A 20426-nucleotide genomic window follows, 5' to 3' on the forward strand; every position below is an offset into this window, starting at 1 on the left:
GCAGAACAGAATAAAGAAAAAATAATCAAAAGAAGTGAAGACAGCCTAAGAGACCTCTGGGACAACGTTAAACACAACAATGTTCACATTATATGGGTCCCAGAAGGAGAAGAGAGAGAGGAAGGACCTGAGAAAATATTTGAAGAGATTACAGTTGAAAACTTCCCTAACATGGGAAAGGAAATAGCCACACAAGTCCAGGAAGCGCAGAGAGTCCCAGGCAGGATAAACCCAAGGAGAAACACACTGAGACACATAGCAATCAAATTGACAAAAATTTAAGACAAAGATAATTATTGAAAGCAACAAGGGAAAAATGACAAATAACATACAAGGGAACTCCCATAAAGTTAACAGCTGATATCTCAGCAGAAACTCTACAAGCCAGAAGGGAATGGCATGATATCTTTAAAGTGATGAAAGGGAAGAACCTACAACCAAGATTACTCTACCCAGCAAGGATCTCATTCAGATTCGATGGAGAAATCAAAAGCTTTACAGACAAGCAAAAGCTAAGAGAATTCAGCACCACCAAACCATCTCTACAACAAATGGTAAAGGAACTTCTCTAAGTGGGAAACACAAGAGAAGAAAAGGACCTACAAAAACAAACCCATAACAATTAAGAAAATGGTCATAGGAACATACATATTGATAATTACCTTAAACGTGAATGGATTAAATGCCCCCACCAAAAGACACAGGCTCACTGAGTAGATACAAAAACAGGACCCATATATATGCTGTCTACAAGAGACCCACTTCAGACCTAGGGACACATACAGACTAAAAGTGACAGGATGGAAAAAGATATTCCATGCAAATGGAAATCAAAAGAAAGCTGGAGTAGCAATACTCATATCAGACACAATAGACTTTAAAATAAAGAATGTCACACGAGCCAGGAAGGACACTACATAATGATCAAGGGATCAATCCAAGAAGAAGATATAACAATTACAAATATATATGCACCCAACATAAGAGCACCTCAATACATAAGGCAACAGCTAACAGCTATAAAAGAGGAAATTGACAGTAACACAATAATAGTAGGGGGATAAGCTCTCTCTGGGAAGCAGCAGCCTCTGCCTTCACGGGTGGTGGGAGAATCCAGCCTGCAGCCTAGAGTCCTTTTTGAAACTTGCCGTTGATGTGAGCTTTATGGCCTCTGGAAGAGCATTTGTAATGAAGGGGTGTGATCTCTGCATCCTCAGCAAGTCGCAACTGTTTCACAGTGATGAGACAGTCACCCTCTAAATGGAGGACCCTTTGGCACCAAAACCCCAAGACATTAGGATCATTCTGCATGGTCAGAATGCTGCTACGGTTATGTAAGACGGCACAACTATTCTAGGACTATTCTAGGACGATGGCAAACATGAGCCTAAAGGCAACCTGGGAAGCCCGCTTGCGTTAGCCCATCTTCGCTGGAAGACTCCAGGAACCAAGCAAAATGCAGGAAAAAAACCCTTGTTTTAAAGAAACCCAGTAGGCGGAAGCCTCTATTTATACAGAAACCACCTAAGGAGTGACTTCTTCAAGAGATCGAGGACTCCGTTACAAAGCACGTTTCCCTGATGCCTTGAATATCACGTGGGAGACACACATACTTCCTTGCATGGACAGGCCCACTGTATCAAGAGAGGCACATCTGCATTTATCTCTGAAAAGGATTTCTTTTGAGAAAGCACCTCCCTTCCCTGCAAGACCCCGGAAGACATATTGACAAGAGCAGGATTAAGCCACGTTGACAATGGGAGGATTATTTCCTAACCTGATGTGTGACAAATGCCTATTAATAAATGAACAAGACAGACCTGTCTCCATTTTCTCCCAAAGCCTCCTCACCCACTGACCAGAGCCGAGGCGTCCATGCGATCACTGACGTTTCCTGTCCTGCCGCCTGCCCAGGCCCCAGGGAGAGTCCTTCTGGGCGCATCTGAGACCCGGGGGCCCGGGCCTCCAGCGCCTGGGTCAGGGGAGCTGCTTGACTGCCTCCCGGCAACGCCCCTCTTGCTTTGTTCTTGGCATTTCCATTGACAGAGGACAAAATGCTTTCTTGTCAGACAAAAATGCACACTGGGGAAGCTTGCCCAAGCAGTTTTTCTCAGGGAAGAAAGGAAGTTGTTGTTTGAAAACCTTAAACTGGCATTGAGACCTCAGAGGCCTGACTCGGCAGCTCTGGTTCTCAGCAGACCTACTTTTTCTGTTTTGAAAGTCCTGTTTCCTCCTTCACTTCCTGGCCGTGGAGCTCCGGGGACGTTCCCCTGCAAGGTTCTAAGGCCTCTGTCACCACGGGTCTGCATTCTCCTGTCTCCATAAAAAAGAACAAAATAATGCCATTTGCAGCAACGTGGATGGACCTAGAGATGATCATGCTAAGTGAAGAAATTCAGACAGAGAAAGACAAATATCATATGATATCACCTATAGGTGGAACCTAATAATAAAAAAATGGTACAAATGAACTTTTTTACAAAACAGAAGCAGACTCACAGATCTTCAAAAGTGTGGTTACCACAGGGGAAACGTGGGGGGAAGTGATAAATTAGGAGGTTGGGATTAACATATACACACTACTATATATAAAACAGATAATCAATAAGAACCTACTGTATAGTACAGGGAACTCTACTCAATATTCTGTAATAACCTATATGGGAAAAGAATCAGACAAAGAATGGAGATATATATATATATATAAAACTGATTCACTTTGCTGTATACCTGAAACTAAAACAACACTGTAAATCAACTACACTCCAATAAAAAAAAAATGCAGCAAAAAAAAAAAAATAGTAGGGGACTTTAACACCTCACTTACACCAATGGACAGATCATCAACAGAAAATTAATAAGGAAACACAAGCTTTAAATGACACAATAGACCAGATAGATTTAATTGGTATTTATAGGACATTCCATCCAAAAACAGCAGATTACACTTCCTCCTCAAGTGCACAGAGGACATTCTCCAGGATTGATCACATCTTGGGTCAAAAATCAAGCCTCAGTAAATTTAAGAAAATTGAAATCATATCAAGCATCTTTTCTGACCACAACGCTATGAGATTAGAAATCAATTAAAGGGAAAAATACATAAAAACACGAACACATGGAGGCTAAACAATATGTTACTAAATAACCAAGAGATCGCTGAAGAAATCAAAGAGGAAATAAAAGAATACCTATAGGCAAATTACAATGAAAACACAACAATCCAAAACCTATGGGATGCAGCAAAAGCAGTTCTAAAAGGGAAGTTTATAGCAATACAAGCCTACCTCAGGAAGCAAGAAAAAATCTCAAATAAACAATCTAACCTTACACCTAAAGGAACTAGAGAAAGAGGGACAAACAAAACCCAAGCAGAAGGGAAGAAATCATAAAGATCAGAGCAGAAATAAATGAAATAGAAACAAAGAAAACAATAGCAAAGATCAATAAAACTAAAAGCTGGTTCTTTGAGAAGATAAACGAAACTGATAAACCATTAGCCAGACTCAACAAGAAAAAGAGGGAGAGGACTCAAATCAATAAAATTAGAAATGAGGGCTTCCCTGATGGCGCAGTGGTTGAGAGTCCACCTGCCGATGCAGGGGACACAGGTTCGTGCCCTGGTCCGGGAAGATCCCACATGCCGCAGAGCGGCTGGGCCCGTGAGCCATGGTTGCTGAGCCTGCGCGTCCGGACCCTGTGCTCCGCAACGGGAGAGGCCACAACAATGAGAGGCCTGCGTACCACAAAAAAAAAAAAAAAAAAAAAAAAGAAATGAAAAAGAAGAAGTTACAAAGGACACCGCAGAAATACAAAGCATCCTAAGAGACTACTACAAGCAACCCTATTTCAGTAAAATGGACAACCTGGAAGAAATGGACAAATTCTTAGAAAGGTATAACCTTCCAAGACTGAACCAGGAAGAAATAGAAAATATGAACAGAGCAGTCACAAGTAATCAAATTGAAACTGTGATTAAAAATCTTCCAACAAACAAAAGTCCAGGACCAGATGGCTTCACAGGTGAATTCTATCAACCATTTAGAGAAGAGTTAACAACCATCCTCCTCAAACTCTTCCAAAAAATTGCAGAGGAAGGAATACTCCCAAACTCATTCTATGAGGCCACCATCACCCTGATACCAAAACCAGACAAAGATACTACAAAAAAAGAAAATTACAAACCAATATCACTGATGAATATAGATGCAAAAATCCTCAACAAAATACTAGCAAACAGAATCCAACAACACATTAAAAGGATCACACACCATGATCAAGTGGGATTTATCCCAGGGATGCAAGGATTCTTCAATATATGCAAATCAATCAATGTGATACACCATATTAACAAATTGAAGAATAAAAACCATATGATCATCTCAATAGATGCAGAAAAAGCTTTTGACAAAATTCAACACCCATTTATGATAAGAACTCTCCAGAAAGTGGCCATAGAGGGAACCTACCTCAATATAATAAAGGCCATATATGACAAACCCACAGCAAACATCATTCTCAGTGGTGAAAAACTGAAAGCATTTCCTCTAAGATCAGGAACAAGACAAGGATGTCCACTCTCACCACTGTTATTCAACATAGTTTTGGAAATCCTAGGCATGGCAATCAGAGAAGAAAAAGAAATAAAAGGAATACAAATTGGAAAAGAAGAAATAAAACTGTCACTGTTTGCAGATGACATGATAGTACACATAGAGAATCCTAAAGATGCCACCAGAAAACTACTAGAGCTAATCAATGAATTTGGTAAAGTTGCAGGATACAAAATTAATGCACAGAAATCTCTTGAATTCCTATACACTAACAATGAAAGATCAGAAAGAGAAATTAAGGAAACAATCTCATTCACCATTGCAACAAAATGAATAAAATTCCTAGGGATAAACCTACCTAAGGAGGTTAAAGACCTGTACTCAGAAAACTAGAAGACACTGATGAAAGAAATCAAAGATGACACAAACGCATGGAGAGATATACCATGTTCTTGGATTGGAAGAATCGATATTGTGAAAATGACTATACTACCCAAAGCAATCTACAGATTCAATACAATCTCTAACAAATTACCAGTGGCATTTTTTACAGAACTAGAACAAAAAATCTTAAAATTTGTATGGAGACACAAAAGACCCCAAATAGCCAAAGCAGCCTCTTTTTTTTAAATTTAATTTAATTTATTTTTGGCTGTGTTGGGTCTTCGTTGCTGTGCAGGGGCTTGATCTAGTTGCAGAGAAAGGTGAGTGGTGGCTACTCTTCGTTGTGGTGAGCAGGCTTCTCATTGCAGCGGCTTCTCCTGTTGCGGAGCACAGGCTCTAGGCACGCAGGCTCAGTAGTTGTGGCTCGTGGGCTCTAGAGTGCAGACTCAATAGTTGTGGTGCAGCAGCTTAGTTGCTCCACGGCATGTGGGATCTTCCTGGACCAGGGCTCGAACCCCTGTCCCCTGCATTGGCAGGCGGATTCTTAACCACTGCGCTACCAGGGAAGCCCAGCCAAAGCAGTCTTGAGGGAAAAAAATGGACCTGGAGGAGTCAGACTCCCTGACTGCAGACTATACTACAAAGCTACAGTAATCAAAACAGATTACTGGCACCAAAACAGAAATATAGATCAATGGAACAGGATAGAAAGCCCATAGATAAACCCACACACCTATGGTCAACTAATCTATGACAAAAGAGGCAAGGATATACAGTAGAGAAAAGACAGTCTTTTCAATAAGTGGTGCTGGGAAAACTGGACAGCTACATGTAAAAGAATGAAATTAGAACACTCCCTAACACCATATACAGAAATAAACTCAAAATGGATTAGAGACGTAAATGTGAGACTGGACAGTATAAAACTCTTAGAGGAAAACATAGGAAGAACACTCTTTGACATAAATCACAGCAAGAACTTTTTTGATCCACCTCCAAGAGAAATAGAAATAAAAACAAAAATAAACAAATGGGACCTAATAAAACTTAAAAGTTTTTGCAAAGCAAAGGAAACTACAAACAAGACAAAAAGACAACCCTCAGAATGGGAGAAAATATTTGCAAATGAAGCAACTGACAAAGGATTAATCTCCAAATATAAACAGCTCATGCAGCTCAATATTAAAAAAACAAACAACCCAATCCAAAAATGAGCAGAAGACCTAAATAGACATTTCTCCAAAGAAGACACACAGGTGACCAAGAAGCACATGAGAAGCTGATCAACATCACTAATTATTAGAGAAATGCAAATCAAAATTACAATGAGGTATCACCTCACACCAGGTAGAATGGGCATCATCAGAAAATCTACAAACAACAAATGCTGGAGAGGGTGTGGAGAAAAGGGATCACTTTTGCACTGTTGGTGGGAATGTAAATTGAAACAGCCACTATGGAGAACTCTATGGAAGTTCTTTAAAAATCTAAAAACAGAATTACCATATGACCCAGCAATCCCACTACTGGGCATATACCCAGAGAAAACCACAATTCAAAAAGACACATGCACCCCAATGTTCATTGCAGCACTATTTACAATAGCCAGGTCATGGAAGCAACCTACATGCCCATCGACAGATGAATGGATAAAGAAGTTGTGGTACATATATACAGTGGAATATTACTCAGCCATAAAAAGGAATGAAATTGGGTCATTTGTAGAGATGTGGATGGATCTAGAGACTGTCATACAGAGTGAAGTAAGTCAGAAAGAGAAAAACAAATATTATATATTAACGCATATATGTGGAACCTAGAAAAATGGTACAGATGAACCCGTTTGCAGGGCAGATATAGAGACATGGATGTAGAGAACAAACGTATGGACACCAAGGCGGGAAAGCGTGGTGGGTGGGGTGGTGGGATGAACTGGGAGATTGGGACAGTCATATATACACTTATATGTATAAAATAGATAACTATAAATAACCCAATTTCGTTTCTTTTTATGGCTGAGAAATATTCCATTGTATATATGTGCCACATCTTCTTTATCTATTCATCTGTTGATGGACGCTTAGGTTGCTTCCATGTCCTGGCTATTGTAAATAGAGCTGCAGTGAACATTGTGGTACATGACTCTTTTTGAATTATGTTTTTTTCAGGGTATATGCCCAGTAGTGGGATTGCTGAGGCAGGACAGGAATAAAGACGCAGACGTAGAGAATGGACTTGAGGACACAGGGAGGGGGAAGGGTAAGCTGGGACAAAGTGAGAGAGTGGCATGGACATATATACACTACCAAATGTAAAATAGATAGCTAGTGGGAAGCAGCTGCATAGCACAGGGAGATCAGCTCGATGCTTTGTGACCACCTAGAGGGGTGGGATAGGGAGGGTGGGAGGGAGGAAGATGCAAGAGGGAAGAGATACGGGGATATGTGTATATGTATAACTGATTCACTTTGTTATAGAGCAGAAACTAACACACCATCGTAAAGCAATTATACTCCAATAAAGATGTTAAAAAAAAAGATAACTAATAAGAACCTGCTGTATAAAAAAATAAATAAATTTAAATTAAAAAAAAAGAATTTGAATAAATATTTTAAAACCACAACACTGCGTTTAGGCCCTGGGGAGCCTGGGGTGAAGGAGGCCTGAGGTAGAATCAGAAGGAGACTTATGAACCTCACCCTCACCTCCCTAGGAATTTAAAGGCAACTGTGGAAAATTCTTTTGGGTTAGGTTGTCACTGGAGAATCATATGATCTAATCTAGAAATTTCCAAATGCCAGGTGGCTCTGATGTTGTCTCAGCAACCCCTCTATTTGGTTAATGCTAATGGCCCAAAGGTCCTAAACTGCAGCTTGGCATTGCTGCCAAGGTTCATTGCCTCCTCACTAGAAAGCACCCTCCCGTGGTATGGAAAGGGAAACTGAGGCACAGGGAGGATTCTGGGAGAGGTCTGACTTATACCCCACCTCTCTACACCACAGCGTCTCCCTCCTGATGCTCCAGGAAGCTAGCGTTTGTGGGAAATGTCCAACATGCCAGCAGTGCTAAGTGTCTTTATGTTATTTTATCCTCCTCTTAACCCACTAAGGTAGGTATGGATTCCCCCATTTTACTGATGAGGAAACTGAGCCACATGTCCAAAAGATTATGCTGTAGAAGTAACCCAAGGTCACTCAGCCAATAACAGGTACTGTGATCCTAATCCAGCCTCACTGACTCCAAAGCTAGTGCTCTTAATCTCTACATTCTCCCACCACAGAAATGTTCTAGCTTCTGGAAATATGACTGTTCTGCTGCTTCCAGGGTACCTGGACATCTCTTAACTTACTGTCATAAAGCTGGTGTTCTCCAAGATACGGAAGCCAGAGGTCTGAGGTTCCTTTGTAGGCAAGCAGTGTTCAGGCCCACTGCCCCCCATCTCACTGCAGGTTCCCCTTGGCAGGATCCTGGAAATGGGAGGCATAAGTCCATCCCCTCAGAGCTCCCATGTCACCAGCCCCCTATGTTAATGCCACGGGGCTGGGGTCATGAACAGCACAGTCAGCTCAGTCTCCAGTTCTGGCAGCAGCTACAGTCAAGGTCAACAGGGATGGCAGCTGATTGCCTCTTAGTCATCTGCCCAAATGCCACTGCCCACGTTCCCCACTCCTGCATCCTCCCAGCAGAGCAGTGGATCCCAGGGCAGCCGACACCCATGGCAGCTAGTGGTGGGCACAGAGTACCGGGATCCACACCCAGGAAGCCAGATCAGCGGAGGTGGTGTTTCACATCCATACCACCCTCTTTAGAGGGCACACCTGGACAAAAGCTGGTTGTTTAGGAAAGACCATGTTTCTAGACATTGAGACCTGTCAGCTCCCTCCATGAGAAGAAAATCTGATAAACAGTTCTATATACTGGAGACTTAATGAATCTCCCTTCCTCACACAAGGCCAATCTGTAGCCTGAAAGATGATCAAGAAAAGGGGCAATTCCAGGCCCAGAGAAAGGACTCTACTCTGTTGCCACTGAGGCTTCAATGTGGGCCCCGTTGTGCTGCTCATATCCCTGCATAGAGTTAGCCATCAACCTGGCCTCTGTCTGAGAGACTTCAGGCTCCCCTGGTGCAGAGCAGGTATAGCAGAAGTCCCCTTATCCCACACCTCTCTCAGGAAAGACAGGTAGCTGATGTCCACCCTTCATGTTGTCTGTTTACCTAGAGCCAGCTGTGTTTGGTCCAAAATCTGTATGCCAGTAGTACTCTTTTGTAATTACATACTTTTAATTAAATATTATATAAACTGATAAAGTATGAGCGAAAAAAAATGTTTCTATGAAAATTAGGTTGAATACTTTGGAAAAAGCCCATAAAGGAGAGACAATTTATGAAGGAAGGAAAGAAAGGAAAAGAAAAGGAAAGGAAAGAAAAGAAAAGGAAAGAAGGAAAAAAGCTTTCTATCTAGGTGTGCCTGAGTTGTCTGTAAAAGATTAGTGGGGAGGGCTTCTCTGGTGGCGCAGTGGTTAACAATCCGCCTACCAATGCAAGGGACGCGGGTTCAAGCCCTGGGCTGGGAAGATCCCACATGCCGCGGAGCAACTAAGCCTGTGTGCCACAACTACTGAGTCCGTGAGCCATAACTACTGAAGCCCGCCTGTCCTAGAGCCCACGCTCCGCAACAAGAGAAGCCACCTCAATGAGAAGTCTGCGCACCGCAACGAAGAGTAGTCCCCACTCACTGCAACTGGAGAAAGCCCGTGTGCAGCAACGAGGACCCAATGCTGCCAAAAATAAATAAAAAAATCAGTGGGGAGAAGTTTGGAGGGGAATTATAAAAGTCCTAACCACTCTGCATTCAGATTGCTATGCAAATGCTTTCAATCCTTGGGTAAAATAGAAATCTTTGCTGATGCCTTATGAGTATGACTCATGGAAGAAAGAGGGAAAAGCTAGTGGGTCTGTACTTACAAAAAATGTCATGGTCTTACATCCAAAAATTTGCAAATGTTCAATTATAATTTTCAAGATAAAATATTTTTTAAGGAAGGAAATATTTTGGCTGAGTCCCTACTTGGATGAGGACGTTGACCTGTGTTGGTGGCGGCCTGTGCTTGCAGAGCCTAAAGAGAGAAGAGGCCATAGCACTGCCAAAGGCTAATTAGAAAATCAATGCATCTAGGCCAATTGACAATGCTAGTCATCTCTTTGAACTAAAGTGTCCTAGCTTCATGAGAATCATTAGAGCCTTTCAGTGAGAGAACACCTTTAGATTTCCACAAGGAAGCAGGGTTTTCTACTCAGCAGACCTGGACTTAATCAATACTTCCAATATCTTGACCCACGACCTTACTCCAGCTAACAGATGCTGATGCTCCATAGTAGACTTCGTGCTCCTGCATTTCCTCCCTGCCGTGAGGCTGTCTCCTGTTTGGTCCTTCTCACCCGTGTGCATCTTTGTGCCTCACCTGAGTAACTGAATGCTGCGGAAAGAAAACCTTATGTACTGCTGAACCTGCTTTTACCTTCATAACTTCATCCCTCAAAATGGCACCCAACACTGTCTGGCTACTCCACTATGGTTTTTTCTGAGGAAAACTTCTTCTACAACAGGAGAGGCCTATTTGATACCGTTTGTTCTTGCCTCAAGCCTCCCACACCCGTTCCTTCTTCCCTTACTTTCCTGGGAGAATAGAAACCATCTGATGTGCACTCCCTCATTTTTCCAAAACTTCTTCCCCTCCCCCTTTCTTCTTCTCCCACACTCTGGTTACAGTCAGCAATGCTCCATGAGGGCAGAACCTAGCACAGTGTCTGGCATATAGTGGGCTCCCAAGATTGATGATGAATAAGTGAATTCTCCATCCTTTCCTGATTTACCAGGTCACTCTTCTTTGTTTACATACGACCTTCTGGAGGGGCGCGAGGAAGAGCTCATCACATTGACTTAAGCATCTGGGATAAGATGAAAATGAAATCATGGCTGTTTTCGTCATTCACAGATGAGGTACTAAGTCCACCTTTCCCGGTTCATCTCGGTTTTATTTCCATCTGCCATTTGCATTTGCGTGTGCCTCTCCCAGAAGGTGACACTTTGCACTTCTGAGTCCTCAGCGGGTGGCAGCGTACTGCTTGACACATAGGTGGGGCTCCACAAAAGGTTGCTGAATTGTTGAGTGCCCGCAAACCTAATAGTCACTCTGGATCCCTCCCTTTTCTGCTCTTTCCACATCCAATCTGCTAGCAGACCCCTTCAGTTTTTACTTCTATGTCAGGGGTCAGCCGAATTTTCCTGTAAAAGATCAGATAGTAAATACTGTAGGCATATGGGCCATATGGTCTCCATCACAACTACTCAATTCATTATATTATGAAAGCAGCCATAGACACTACATAAATGAATGGCACAGCTGTGTTACAATAAAGCTTTATTTACAAAAACAGGCATGGACAGGACCTGGCCCAGTTTGCAGAACCCTGTTCTATATATCTCAACACTGTTCTTAGCAAAGAAAATAATGCCGAGAAAAAGAGCCATCCTTGGTGCCTTCCATTCTCTTCAAGAAGTACCTCGGGAAGGGTTAGTGTTGCCTTATGTGGTTGTGTGCCTGTGTTTGTATGCACCAGATCAATGGAGCGCTTTTCACCAGACCAACGAAGCTCTTTTCCTGGCCCTTGGATAGATCTCTCACATAACCCTTCTTTCTTGACAAGCTTATATATTCTAGACACAAAAGCTGGTGCCCCAGCACTGCCACTTTTTAACTGAGCGACCTTTTCCAAGTTACTTAACCATTAAGGATCTCTCATCTCATTTACAGCACTAGAGGAGTATTGCAACTTTACCCATGGAGTTGTCCTAAGGGTTAAGTGTGATGATGTATCTAAAATGATTGGCACAGCGCCTGGCACAGAGCAAGTGCTCAAGAGCAGTATTGGTGCTAGTGTTGGTATTATTGTTATCACTGTATATTAATACATATCTCCACATATAAATGCAGCAGAGCTTCGTGTTTAGGAGCATGGGCACCTGAGTCAGTCTGCCAAGGTTTGGATCCCAGCTCCATCACTTACTGTGTGACTTTGGGGAAGTGCCTCGGCTTACCTAACTTGCCAGGTTGCTATGAGGATTAAATGAGTTATATATACATAGTGCTTAGAAGAGTGCTTGGCAAATATCAAGCACCGTGGAAGTGTTTGCTATCATCATCACCAACATTGTTATCGGGACCAGGACAGAGTCCCAGAATCCCCTGGACTCAGCATTCCTGGTGTCCAGGCATCATGCTAGTTGCTCAGCCCTTTGCAGAGCAGGATCTAAAAACTTCTGCCATTGTCCTCTCCACTTCTAAGAAAGCATTTTCTCCTTTCCTGCCTGCTTTAAACCAGTGGGTGAGGACCCTTCTCTCCCCACGCTCTGCTTCTCCCCTCGCCCCTTCTCCCTGAGGGTATTTGCATTCCTGGTATTTATTTAGCTCCTATAATCAGGCTGCTTGTACTGTGGTGATTGGAGTCATACAAACTGGGTAAGAATAGAATTCACAGTCATTAGCTTCCTTAGAGACCTAACTCACTACCACTGCTCACAGCCTGGCGGGTGGGGAACATTGGAGGGCGGGGGTTGGGCTTCATCCCTCTCCTGAACTCTTCCAGCATCTGCTGAAGTAGCTCACCCCCCTTAGCTTTAAGCAGCCAGAAAACTCTGTTCCCTTTGTTTATACTAGATGGACTCCACTCCTACTGACTTGTGATATCTGTCACATTCCCTCCATGCAAGGGTGCTGAGCATCATTTAAAGGTCAGTGGCTGCTCTCTAACTCCAACAGAGACTGACCCCCATGTGATCAGTGTTGCCTGATTAAGGTAAGAACTAGGGCAGGTAATTGGACTATTTTGGGCAGGGGTGATAGAAGAAAGGCATATAACACTGGATATATTCTCTTGGTTTCCATTTAAAACAAGGATTTAATTATCTAATGGCATGGAAACAGTTTGTAGAAGCTATGAAATACTCTAGTCAGAGAAGGGTTTAAAGAAGTAAAACCTCCACAGTACACATTGAATGCTTTGTCATTAACAGAACTGTTATAAATTCCCTTTCTCTGAGCATTTGCTTATTTATCTTTTTCCCTCACCTCCAGGCAGCCCCGGGCCTTTTCACGGGTCTAAAGCAGCTTGTTTCTGCTTAGATTACTTATGTTAATTATCTCCTCAGCACCTCTGCCTCTTTGTTTGGTGCTCCAGGCCTCAGAGATCAGCTCCATTTTCAACTTCCTCCTGCAATTCAGTAGCTCTGAATTTCTTTTTAAAACAGGTACTCCTGCCAGTGACTTCCCTTGGCTGTTTCTAATTTGCTCACTCAGGTTCCTTCCTTCCAATGAGAGTCTTCATTTTATCATCTGACTTCTAAGAGAATTGGGCCTTTATTCCTTCTGAAAAGCCATTGAACAAAAGAGAAAATGAATCTACCCCCCAAAAGGAGCTGTGCATTGTAAAACAAGGACTGGGCACTTCTTGTCAATGTGGTGCACTGAGCTGATAGAAAACAACTCTACCTTCACAGCCCCACCCCTCTCCAAACACATGGGAATGCCGGATAAAATAGAACAAAAGAAAAATTTTAAACATAGCCAAGCTCAATGTTAAGGGAGAGAAATCCCCAAAGCTAGATTAACAGAGAGGAGACTCAAAGTCAGGGTGGTTAGGAGCTGCTGAGCCAGAATGGCCCGCGGAATTAGAAATCAGCTGGGGGCTGGAGTTCTGGTACCTGACTAGGGAGGGGAGACGTGGCTGAGGGCCTCAGGGAGTAGAGTTGAGCTGTCGTAAAGGTAGGGATTGTGAAGGTCTGATCAACCCATGCAAAAAGAATAAGACAATCTCTACCAACCATCTTGGAAATTGATAAGGAAAGCTTTATGTCCATGCTGGCCATGGATGTACAAAGGGTCATTCTCAAGAAATCGGCATCCTAAACCATTTTGACAAGCATGGGTTCTAAATTTCCACAATTCCCATGGTACAGGGACCCCAGCTGAGAAATTAACATAAAAACCAGCCAGAAACTTTTGAACTCTGTAGGACCCTGCAGATGCCTTGTGAGAAAGGACACTTCCATTGCCCAGGACACATGGGAATCCCATGGTAAGTAATCCCCACTGAATAGAGGCTCACAGTCAAATATTGTAACCACAAAAGAAAACAAACCACCAGAAAGGATAGATAGTAGGTACTTGAAGTGAAAGAATTTGCACTGCAATATCCGGATACAATAAAATATTTGAAAGAAAATGTAATAAGTACCCTTAAAATGTTAAAATATTAAAGGAGGGATAATCATCAGGAAAATATGAATAAGACCACATGACAAAAAATGGAATTGTCAAAAAGAGCATATGAAAATTCTAGAAATAAAAAATATAATAGTGAAAACTTAAAAACTCAATGGAAGTTTGAATAATAGCCTTTTCAAGGTCAAAGAAAGAAATAATGAATTTTTAAAACACTAGATCTGAGGTAAAATCTAGAATGAAGCTCAGAGGGATAAAGAGATGAAAACCAGGCTCATTGGTATATGGAGGATATAATGAGAAGGTTGGAAGAAGGTTCATAAGAGTTATGAAAAGAGAGAAAGGGGTAAGAAAAATGCTCAGGATCAAGAACTGTCAACCTAGAATTCTATACTCGGTTCAACTGTCATACAAAAATGAATGTGAAATAAAAATGTTTTCAGACATTTGAAGATTGAGTTTTGCTACTTACAGCCCTACATTGAAAAACACTTTTAATGAAACTGAACATAAAGAAGTAGGTCTCAAAAACTAATAGTGATATTTAAAAAATTCATGTGATTCTGACGCAAACCCATGCCCAAGACACAAAACCTTAATTTTACTTAAGTAAAAACTGAGACTCAGAGAGGTAAAAATGACCTACCCAAGGTCAATTCCAGACAAACTGTGTGCATCAAATCCAGGTCAAATTGTGTGAAAGAAGCAATAATACTTAAATGTTTTGGTGTAATTTTATCTGTCTCAGAGTTTGTTTGGCTTGAATGAAGAGGCCTCAGAATCGGGAAAAAGTGAGAGACAGGGTGTGTTGCTCCAGCACAGGGTTTGTTCAGTTATGTCTGGTGCAACATTTATTGGGCTGGTTCCCATTGTTTTGTGTGTGTGTGATTAAATAAATACGTTCTATGTTTAAAAAATAAACCAAAAATATTAATAATGTGTAAGGAAATTGGTTTATATGTTGGTAAATCTAAGTATCAAATATTTTAAATATCTAATTTGGGGGAGTTTAATTATGAAATGTAACTAGCATATTGCTTTCATTGAAAATATTATTTGTATGAAATTGCCATTTTTATAGGTTAAAAATTGTTGAATATTGGCGATTTCATGTGGTTCAACTGAATAGATGGCAGTATCTTGAAAGACAGGAGGGAGAAATCAGATGCACAGCACTGTAAAGACCTTGTATAGCTCAGGAAAAAGATGAGTCATGTTAGACATTGTTAAGTACATATGTTAAAATATTAAAGGTATATAATTCAATAAAAGTGCATATAAAAAATTAAGTAATTCCTAAAAGGAAAAAAACTAATCAGTCAAAGAAAATAAAAATTGAAAAATTCTGCATCAATCCATTGGTAGGCAGGAAAGGAGGCGAAAAAAGTGACAAAGGAAATGTTTAGTAAATGGGCTCTGAATCTGATGAGACTTGAGTTCTAAACTTGGCTTTGCCACTTCCTAGCTCTGTGGCCAGTGTCATGGGCAAGTTACTTCCTTGTCTTCCCTTTTGAGCTCCATTTTCCTCAACTGCAAAATGAGGGCCGTGAAATCTTTACAGGGTGGTTGTGAGCATTATGAGATAATACGTACAAAGTGGATGGCTATGGCATACAGTAGGTGCTCAGTAGTAGTCAGCTCTGCCCTCTCTTCCTGCTCTGCACCACCCTTACCACCTTAATCACACATGTTAAGGAAAGTCTCCCTTCCTCCTAACAGCACCCCATTGTAGTACCGTTCCAGGCCAGTTTCCTCGCCCTGTACTTGGTGAAAATGATAGCAGCTGAGATTCTGCATGATGGCTTGGCCTGGAGATCTTCGTCAAAGGACCTGAATCATGTGTCTGTCCCCTACTGGCTGCATGATATTGGGCAAATGAACACTCTCTGAACCTCAGTTTTTTTCATGTGTTAAATGAGTTAACAATAGTGATGTCTATCTTAGGGTTTTTTCATCAGGATTCAAAAGGGAAGAAAGATGAAAGCTTTGTAAACTACAAAATGCTATATATTGTTATACTCAGCCATTAAAAAGAATGAAATAATGTCATTTTCAGCAACGTGGATGGACCTAGAGATTAACATACCAAGCAAAGTAAATCAGAAAGAGAAAGACAAATGCTGTATGATATCACTCATATGTGGAATCTAAAATACGACACAGGACTTTCCCAACGGTCCAGTGGCTAAGACTGTGCACTTCCACTGCAGGGGCCACGGGTTCGATCCCTGATCAGGGAACTAAGATCCCACATGCAGCAAGGCACAGCCAAACAACAACAACACAAATGAACATATCAACCAAACAAAAAACAGACTCACAGACATAGAGAACAGACTTGTGGTTGCCGAGGGGAAGTGGGGTAGGGAAGGACTGGGAGCTTGGGATTAGCAGGTGTAAACTATTATATGTAGGACGGATAAACAACAAGGTCCTACTGTAGAGCACAGGGAACTATATTCAATATCCTGTGATAAACCATAAGGGAAAAGAATATGAAAAAAATATGTGTATATGTATAACTGAGTCACATTGCTGTACAGCAGAAATTAAACACAACATTGTAAATCAACTTTACTTCAGTAAAAATTTTTAAATGCTATATATTGTTATAGGAGAATGTTGATTCTGTTGGAAGTCTTTGAACCCATTTCCAGGTCCAATAAACCCTGACTCTCATCCTAGTCACTTCTGTTTCTTCTTGGTTTGCTGAGAATGAGCTTTCTCTCCCTCACACACATTCAATTATACATTCATGCTTTCAACACAGTATTCCTGAGTGTCTACTATTTGCCAGGAATGGAGGGTAGTCATATGGTTTTTAACATTACTGGACAGAAGAATCACTCTGAGTAGCTTGCTAAGAAACGACATTTCCCCCAGAGATTCAGATTCACTGGTAAGGAGTCCAAGAAGGTGCATTTTCAAATTAGTGTGCCAGGTTATTCTGATACAAGTGATTTCTTGGCTCAGACTTTGAGAAATGCTGGCCTGGCTCTTCCAGGGAGTCAGAGGGTCTCACCATTTATGCCCTCTGTGCCTGCCAAAGTCTTCAGGCTTTCTGCTGAAAGACTGCAGAGCCGAGAGGGAGGGTGTGGGACTCTGTTTGGTGGCTTCATCCTCAGGAATGTGGGTCTCCTTGCCCTCACATCTTCCTCCTTGGAGGAAATCAACCTAATAGCAAAAGCTTTTAGGCCTGATGGACACTGCCATTAAGACAAGCACCTGTGAAAGCCATGTTTGTAAGGAGTGAGCCCTAAGACTTCTTGCAGGGCTGCCAGCCATACTTGTTCTCTGAGCCTGTTGTGGCCGGCTCTGCTAATGGGCTCTGATGTTCTCGTCCACCCTGCTCAGATATAAGGTCTCCCACCATGTTAAGTCAGTATCTGGCCTGTGGCTGCCTGGGTTCTCCCTTCACTGTCCATAGAGGAGATCAGCAACTCTGCCTCTTGGTTTCACTGAACTGAAAAGAGAGGGCAGAGCCAGGCTTTCCAAGTGTGAGGAACCCCACTGGACCACATGCACAAATGCACAACGTGTCTGCAGGGAGGCCAGCGTGATGCACAGAGGCCTGGAGGCCAGGTGCAGAGGCGCCCAGGTTCCGGGCTGCTCCGATGAACTTCCTTCAGTCCTGACATCTCTCTGCAGGCAGTCCACTCGTCGTTCTGGGCTAACCCTTTCTCAGCTGCTTGGGAGTCCAAATCCTTTCTCCCCTCCGCACGTTTTGCTCTTCCTAAACGTCTTGCCCACTTCCCTGTGCCTGTCTGGTCCTTAGCTTTTCACAGACATGGCCTGAAACAAGCAAGTTTCTCTTTAGGGAGACAGAGTTTATCAACTCACTGACTGTTAGACTGTAAAGGGCTTTCAAAATCATCTAATAGAACTGACTGCTCCGCCTCAACCTCTCCCTCTACATTTTATAGATGTGAAAACCGATTTGCAGAGAAAAAAGCAACTCCTGTTCATTCGGGTTACAGTCAGACATTAATGTACACCTCATCCTCAACACCAATTAGACCCAAGGTAGACGTGATAACATACTGTCGGATGCAGAGTGGGGCAGGGGGCAGAAATTTAGGGAGAAGAGGCAGCAGCCTCAGAACGCTGCAGACAACCAATGCAGTGGATCTTTGAGTGCCTTGGTTGGTTGTCTCTATTCCTCCAGTTTCTAAAAAGTGCAGAACATCTTTCTTTTCATAGGATCTCACTTACTTTCAGAGCAGTCTTGGACTTAAAGAGGAACATGGATAATTGCCCCCTCCTGCGTGCATGAGAAATCAGCTGAGCCACAGAAAACTCATTTGATTTGCCCGCGTTGTATTGCCGAGACTTTGAACCCAGGTTCCTGACTGCCAGCTCCATGCTCTGTGCATCCCTGGTTGCTCCACTGTGAAGACCCATTTTGTCAGAGCCAGAAAGTCAGTTCCCCTCCCTTTGGGGAAGCAGCAAGAAGCAAAAGGCACATCCCATTGGCCACAGACTTTCTCCCAAGGTGGAGGCATCTCCTGACTGTGTCCTCATGGCAGGTGTCAGAGACCTGGCTGAGAACATCAGTGCAATGGCAGGAGATTGCCACTGTGGGCAGAGAATGGCCTTTGCGCTGTGTTGCCTGGGGTTCTGACCATGTGGGCGAAACATACAACTTTTAGTTCCACATGTAGAAATTTGGGGGAAAGCCCTTGACTGTCCAAACTTCCTGCAGCCCAGCTTTCCCATTGCTATGAAAACAACACATTGAGGGGTTTTTTCTGCCTCTTTTTTCCCCTCTCAAGATCATTGGAGATGTGTTGTCTTCTTCCCACTATCAAGGCCTGAGAGAATACCTCAGATCAGAAACCAAAGAAATAATGAGCAGCAATTCAAGGGATTTGTGTCCTAGTCTGCCACCAGCCTCTCTGTGCCTCAGTTGTTCCAACTGTTCAGTGGAATAACAGAACATGCCTTCGCCATCTCAAAGGGCTGATAGAAGACTCAAATGAGAGCATAAATATGTAAAGAGGCATGAAAATGTAGAGCACCATATAAACATGAGATCACAGGTGAACAGCCATCATCATCACAGCAACACCTCCTCAGCTCGCAAAGCTTTCTAACCAGAGCTCCTTCAGGACTCCCCTTTCAGAGGCAAAGGATGGTGAATAGGGCTGATATCAGGAATTTATCTTTTGATAAAGTACCTTCTGTCCTGTGCAGTTCATTCGGCCCCATCACCTTCCCTTTCTTTATCTACGTTATCAATTTGAGACAGTCTTCTGGAAATAACCACCTTGAGGGCCTTTAAGGTCCCTGTTCATCAAAGGAAGTATCAACCATGCTCACTAGGCAGTGCTTATGGTGGGAAGGAAGTGGAGTCAGACATTTCAGAGAGATATTTAATAGGAGTTTTCAGAATAACACTTAGTTCCTTAGCAAGCTCAATTTACCAGAACAATTCATTTCATGAATGTTCTGGTTAGTAAGTTATGCTGCACTGTTACCGCCAAAAACATTCCAATAAATGTTTGTTGAACTGAATTGAACTCCAAAAACCCTGTCTTTTCTCACTAGGGCTGGAGAAGGATGGAGAATGGAACCCACGAGGGCCCTCCAGCCTGGGCCTCTCTGAGCCAGCCGGAGGTTCCCCTCTGCCATTGACCAGGTCTTGGTGGGTGGTGTTCTAAAGCCATCCTCCACACAGGGCCCTGAAACAAGCAGTAGTCCTGGGGGATAGCAGCAGCCCATATTCCTCTTGGTAAATAGAACCAATCACCTTAACTAGTTATGGAAACTCTTGCTCTGGCTGTTGGGTCAGTGACAAGAGGAGCCCCAAATGGCTAGGGGGGTGGTGTCGGCTTCCAATTTAATGGAACCATGGCTATGTGTGTTCCCTGTGGGAGCATTCCTCCCTTGGGAATTAAGATCTCGAAACCTACCCAAACCAAGAGAATGTGCACATCAGGAAAAAATTTTATAAATGTATTATTAGATATAGTCATGAGAGGTGTCATTTTCACCTCTTCCACTTGGTTTTCAGACCTTTATATTTTGCTTTTGAGGGAATTGGCACCATCGTATGGTCAGGTTTAAAACATATATGGCATCCTATAGGATAACGCCCCCAATCTCTCAGGGTGTTGTCACCCAGCTAGAGTCATAAGTGAGCCCCTATTGGCCATTCCACTCTTCTATCATACCAGCTGCCTCCAGATTATAGGGCCCATGGTAGCA

The sequence above is a fragment of the Delphinapterus leucas genome, chromosome 1 (assembly GCF_059928025.1).
Source record: "Delphinapterus leucas isolate spDelLeu-1000000601 "Yukka" chromosome 1, BTC_Dleu_Yukka2, whole genome shotgun sequence".
In the NCBI taxonomy this organism is placed as follows: domain Eukaryota; kingdom Metazoa; phylum Chordata; class Mammalia; order Artiodactyla; family Monodontidae; genus Delphinapterus; species Delphinapterus leucas.